Raw genomic sequence first — 7,235 nt, forward strand, 5'->3', positions numbered from 1 at the left:
TTATTCTCGGTTAAAAATTCAAATTCTCCATTTCAAGTATAGTACACATTAATTCCGTGATGTCAACCGACCATTGATACACTGTTGTTGTTGTTGTTGTTGTTGTTGTTGTTGTTGTTGTTGTTGTTGTTGTTGATACACGGGGCAAAAGCACTGAACAATTATCAAATCTCGCAATATCCTATGGAATTGAAAATGGAGGCACCAATCATACTGGCATGCGTTTCGAACACTTTTTTTCACCTTGCAATTGCGTCGCGAATATAGATTCAAATACACACATTTTATGCCTTTTCTGTTGACAGAAAACGAAGAAATGCGAAGGAAGAGGGCGACAATGCTGTGATAGCCGGAAAGTCAGACTATAAGCTTTGCGAATCTGGTATGAACTGTGATGTATGAACGCCTGTCTCTTACGTCCGGAGCTAGTCTCGCATGCCAGACCTCGAACCTGCATGCGACGCGAGCGGCGAGCAGCGAGTAACCGCAGGTTACGAGGTCTGGCAAGAACCAACTGCTCAGGAATGTGATGACGTCAAAAGTGGGCTGTCTTTCCTATGCTAATAAGTATACTTTGGACCACCGCGTACAGACGGCCATTATACATAACGCATTTTCACTGTACTTGTCCACCACGTTTCACATATCTGCGCCGAAAAAACACTCAACCAAAAATCTACGGCGAGAATTTATTTGTGAGGCCATTTACCACCAGCTCATCGGCAGTTGAATGGGGCAAAAATCTGAGCTTCGTTTGAACGGAGCAAAATGAAAAGCAAACTCCATAGAGGATGTCGACGATCAACAAAATGCAATCGCACGCATTGAAGCAAGGCCGGAGCAATCTTAAAATTAGAGATTGGCCATATCTTGTCGGCAATTCACGGAAACGTCGTCTCCTTCCAGATAATCTGTCATAGCTACCTCCTGCTTCGGTTTCACGCTGTCCATCACCACTTTCTTCAACGGGATAGATCATTTTTGCAGATTTTTTTCATCATGGTTTAATACTGAAGATAGCGTGACCGTGATTTCATGAAGCCGTACTGTCTGAGGTCAACCATCAACGTAAGGCAGTTTACTTCGAATGAAACATTTCTGGATGAATGACACAATCATTCAGTCAAATTCAAAAGGCTATTTTTAGACGCTCCACCTACATACATGAATAAACAACAGATGTACTCTTTCATCCAGCCGATTTTCGAAGCATTCTATTGGACAGTATATATAGCACGTCGGTTCTAGCCAGACCTCGTAACCTGTGGTTACTCGCTGCTCGCGGCTTCGCCGCTCGCGCAGCACGCAGGTTTCGAGGTCTGGCATGCGAGACTAGTCCGGAGCGAGCACCTGTGTTTGCCGGCCTCTTCAAATGTCCTTTCATCTTCTCGGAGATGGGAAGCGCTTAGCGTATTTTCGCGGAATCCAAAGTGTCGGCGCCGCAAAAACGACCGCGACCGGTAAATCCCAATTCCATCGCAGTTGTTAGAAACTGGAGACCTACGTGTTAACGTTTTTGAGTTAATATGGTCTGTTCTTGTCCTCCAGATAAGAGACGCGATCGAATCATGAAGCCTAGTCTGACAGCCATGATTTCATCTGCGTAACTGGCTAGGAAGGTTCGCCTCATGCGAATATGACACTGAAAACCTGTACATACCTCGGTCCATTCTGTTGACTAAAACTGTAGTATTACAGCTGAACATTCCAGGAACTAAAGTCAATTTGTTTTGGGAGTGAAATAACCGGCTGGTTGTGCAATACACATAACCCAAAAGTATGACACCGTGCAATAAATATTTTAGTGGATCTTGTCAAGATCTAAGTTTGACTGAATTTAAGGCAGTATGCGCCTCGATAGTGAAAACTTAAACTTTTGCTCAAACTTTTCTCAGTGAAACGTTAAACCATTCTTTACTAAATCAAGAATGAAAATCATGGGCCACCGTGCAAACTTTGGTACTGTAGAAGCAACTTATCTGACATTAACCGTTGCTTGAAGTTTAAAGTGGCCGCCATCCCTGTGTTAAGTCTATGGGGAAAAATAAAATTTTCAATTTTGACGGTATCTTTTTCTTTCTCCAAGAGGGTTTAAAATGAGCCCCAACGAGTGGTTGATCAGAAAAGAATTGTAAAAATTTGAGTCCGAACACCGATTCGCATTCGACTCTATGAGACTGAAGTAAATGTTTTGAACACTGTGAAACCTGTGCGTGCGATGGCTGATTACTAGTCACAATCATATAGCTATCAAGAATATTACATCAGAAGGGAGATTGATGACGTCATTTAAAAGATCAATGGTGAGAAGTCAAACGTTTGGAGAGCTGTGACTATAAAACTGTTTTGTAAATAAAGTCATACAGGAAACTATGAGTCCATTATTACTTTTGCTTTATTCCATAAAGTCTTTAATATTTTTTAAATAATACAGCTCATCAAGTTGAATATTCATCGTACCTCACAATCAAACGCAATGGAATAAAATATCTACACGACCAGCAAGGTGGGTCCAATGCAAGCAGGAAATGACATCATACAAGCGGAAAGAGCTGCACACATTAAATATAAATTATATATACTGAATGATTTTGGCGCTTGTATTAAGTATTTGACAGTATTTATATATGATATTGATAATCGTACTATACAAAGTGGGGTATCATTATTTGCTTAAAAATACAACTAAAATAGTCTGCGTTTTTCCCCGAAATGGGTAAGAGTTATCGGCACATCTGTTGACAGATCGACATGCGATCTGTGGGTTGGTTTGGTAAAATGGATTGAGAAAATGTTGTGAAGAGAAAGACTTCAAAGAAGCATTGACTGAAAATATTAATCTTACATGCACCCGATGAAGATATGTGAAATATGTGCAGGATTTCACTGATAACCACGTTATATACTTATAAATTTTTTAGCCATCTATGACCAGTAATTTCATCTACATGGATAACTATATCATTCATATAGTAGTTGTACGCTAGATAGAAACAGCCGGATGATTGGTAATATGATAAAGCCGCTGACGTCATGAATGTATCAGGAAGGTTTAACCCTTTGAGTGCCAAAGTCAATTTTGTCAACTTTATGAAATATAACGCAGAACGATTTTTTTTTAGGTCCAAACATTTTTCCCAGATTTTTCCCAAATTTTGGTTAAAACTGTAGCGTATGAAAAGCGCTGTCCATTTGGTCCAAAATTATTAAAAGAATTACGGGAAAATGCATAAAAATGGTGAATATTGCACTAAAATTTTGCTGTGAAAAATTACAACACTTAAAGGGTTAATCTCTCGGTATCAACTAACCGGACTTTTGTCACTCGGGGCTACAGTTGCGGATATGGTATACGTGTTGTGGGAAGATGCCCGGCGTTGAACAAACCGTCCAACAACCGTCATCTACAGATCACTTTGCGCGTGAACGAGGATGTAGGAACAAACTGTGTTACTTATCCTGTTATTCGACCGACCAGCGTAGCTGTACCTTAGACTACCTTTCACCCGGCATGTAAGAGTCATTTTCCAGTACAAAAGTAAATGCCCATGAGTGTTTTACAACTTTGATAAAATCTACAATAGCATGGCAAGATGCAGCATAAAAATTGTAAATGGCGCCAAATAAAAGTGTGACTTTTCAAGTAATCGTTCACTAACATTCATGAGTGACTTGGCGTCTGCTTTTCATGCCAACCAAAAAATTGTTTCGACGACATGAATAGAACTCAAGATACACACCATTGATATGATATTAATCCTTTCCAATGATATGGACGTTCAAGGCTTCAAGTTATCATTGAGTATCCTCTGTACTCATAAAATATGACAAGAGTTTGTTACAGTGGGTGCGTAAACACGAGGCAACAGCAAATCGGAACTCAAGTTCTTATTTCCCCCCACATAACCACCGCAGGCAAGTTTGTTTTCATAGCTGAAGTAATGGTAGTCTTGATTGACGTACAGGAAAAGTAAACATTGTGACATGTACTTCAATGTAATGATTTACTGCCGCATGCCACGCAAGGTCAATCTATTCGTCATAAATCGGTGAGATTGATAGGAAATCTTAACATGCACTACCTGTCCGTTAGAGCACGTCTGTGAACTAAGGGCTGTTTCATAGACAGCAGCGGGGATCTTCCCCTCTACTGTCTATGCTCTTAATGCGCTATTGTAGGTAATGTCATATTATATCGAATATCCATTCAAAATCCCACCCAACCGTTTCGTAAGTGAGCACGGATTTTTGTGAGGGTTGAAAAGACTGAAGGCTTGTGAGTTTTCAGTTGAAAAGAATCGTTTCACTGTAGGCCTACTTGTCGGTTGCACCCTTACGTAAGGTCGCAGATTTGGACTGAATAACGATTCAAGCTTAGTGGATGACAGGCAAGAGTGGAGGACGCCATCTTTAAATCGTCCGATTTATCCAATAAACGGTACTCGTACGCGTTTTGCCATACTTACAAGACACAATGAACGAATTCTCGCTCTAGTTTCACATAGTTTTCTTATGGAACTTGAGTTTGATTTTGTAGTAAACAAGTCATTAAACCAGAAGCAGTAAATATCCTAAAATAACTGAATATGCAAACCGTTATAACATCCCTCTCTGCGGTACAGATATTAAATAGTTTTATTTGTCAATCAAAGGAGTAAATGTTCGATCAAATGACAATATTACACTAGCCCGCGATGGTATAGTGGCCTCATTCAAAACAACATTTTTACAGCACCTATATGAATGCTATGATGTGTTTCTATCGTCTCCAGAGAAAAAACGGACGAAAATTTCATCGAACATGTCAATGTGATCTGAGAATGATTTGAACTACAGTTACCGCCTGAGTAAAAGCTTTGCATCTTTTTCGCAAACCCAAACCACGCCCTCACCGTGCACAATCGGTATCAAACCACCGAATCGCCTGTTTTCATCCGCTGTTCCAAGGAATCTGGCAAGCTCTCGGCGAGACAGAAGATCGCCGTCGTGCTTGCCAAATTCAAATAACGACTCCTTGGTGGCGTTTCGACTGCCTTCGCCAAGTCGGGAAAACTGTCACCGAAGTCCTCGATGAACGACTCCATAGGGCCAGCCACGGACGACACGGTCGTCGCAGCGAAAACTGACGCTGCCACGGGGGTAGGTCCCGCCACGGCCTCAATTCCCTTAAGTGGCCGATAAATTGAGTACTTTGCACACATATGCACCATACTTCTTTACAAACTTGTTAATCTTATTGACCCTATAACCAGGTGTCCCGAGAAAATGGTAATTACCGGGACATTCACACAGCAAGTGGACGGCAAATCCGTCCCTGACGCGTGAAAAACTTTGAAGCTGACCCGTTCTAATCCAGCGTAGCTGCCCTCATTGATCGGTAGCAAGAGGAACAGTCTTGGACATTCCCTGTCGTCGAGGGTTCTGTGCAGTTTATCCACGATGTCGGTCATTTTTATTACATCACCCTGCCCGGCTGTTGACAGGTATTCCTGCCAGCTGTTGTATCGGTGTCCCTGGTATCGGGAGCAGTTGAAGTTCTTTCTGTCAAGGTTCCCTGGGAAGGATTCTCCCTTGTCGATACACTTTGGGCAAGGTATGAACCTGTGCAGGGTAAGTCCTCGATATTCTGCTTTTTGCCAGACGTTGATCACGTGGTGCACTACCTGTTCAAGGGAGCAACAGGGTTGATTTCCTCTCACAGTGATGAGGATGCTGTTGCTATGGTACAGGAGCTCAAGGCGGATGTGATGTATAGGGTTACGTGCCTCATGCGACTCTTTGCGACATTTCCCACAATGCTTGGCCGGTTGTTTCGAGAGGTAGACTATCTGATTAGCATAATATATCGGTGCATTCATTATAAATGCCCGGTCTTTATTGACCGTACCGATGACGTCACAGAACAGCAGAGGTGGAAGGAAACTGAAGTGGCACATTTGACTTGCCTGTCTCTCTCCCTTCTTTGGGGAGGCTGGCCAATCGTCAAAGCCAGGCTGTCCTATCGACAACTTACATGGGAACAGAAAAGTGCCCTCAGAGTCATTGAACTTGAAGCATATGCCCATCTCAATAAGAAGTCTTATGAGATAGTCATGGTGTTCGGGCTTGACATTCACCCATGCTCGCTGCAGGTTTTCTATCGTCAAAATACCGTTATCGTCGATGAAGTTGGTTTTGAACGATATCAAAGTTCGCAAGAGCGAAGCGAGCCACTCCGGGTTTAATATGACCAAATCATCCTCCTCTAACCAGTTGTGCCTTCCCTGAAGATGATGTTACCCTGGCAACAAAGAAAGGCGGTGGCATTTTTCAGTGACGCGTTGGTCCCCATTTCACCAAAAATTTCCCGTGAGAGACTTTCATATTCGCGATAACCGCATCACCGGATTTGAGGCTTCGTCAACCTTCAGGACCATCAACTTTTCCTGAATTTACACCAAGACTCGGGGATGTTCGGTAAGAGGTCGGATATAATCGATTCGGCCTCGCGTGCGAGGGCTTGCCGAAGCTGTTTTATGCTGTCGTTTCGCAACTGTCCTGGAAAATTTTTAACGCTGCTGACCTCGTAGTACCCTACGATGTGGGGTAGTTTGAATTCGAGCGCTTGCGCACTAGGTTTGGCTGATTTATTGCACTGTGGTGACCATGGACGATTGTCAAAAGCAGCATATCCCGCCAAATCATTTTTGAAGTTGCTCACCCTTTGGTAGGACCCGGACGTTTGGCACAAAAAGCAGTTATCGAGCACATAATAGTCATGGTGATCAATTTGATGCTGTCTAGAAGCTGCTCGAAATATGTCGGAAAATTGTTGCCAAATGTAATCGAGAACACTTGGATTCAACATCGATATATCCGCATGCGTGCCGACAATAATCACTCTTGCATTAGGCGCGAATACATGTATCGTCTGCAGCCACAAGAGCACCCTACCGTACTGATTGAGTGAATTTGCACGCGACGACTTGTCTCCAACAGCGCATTTACTGAGGTCAAAGGTCACTATAATTAAGGAATCGTCAGTAACAAAGAGGGTGTGAGTTTCTAAAAAATCCACATCCCCAGCAAAATCAAAAGTGATCAACTTTACAACAGATTCCCTCATTTTGATGGTTGCCATCTCTATCCCATCTGTCTTGTCGACATCAGTTGGTTTCTCGCACAGCGCCCTCACGAGAGTTGTTTTACGGACCCTTCATAACCTGCGAGAATTAATTTCACTGTGTCATTGGGTA

The sequence above is a fragment of the Ptychodera flava genome, unplaced genomic scaffold (assembly GCF_041260155.1).
Source record: "Ptychodera flava strain L36383 unplaced genomic scaffold, AS_Pfla_20210202 Scaffold_43__1_contigs__length_1316584_pilon, whole genome shotgun sequence".
Classification (NCBI taxonomy): domain Eukaryota; kingdom Metazoa; phylum Hemichordata; class Enteropneusta; family Ptychoderidae; genus Ptychodera; species Ptychodera flava.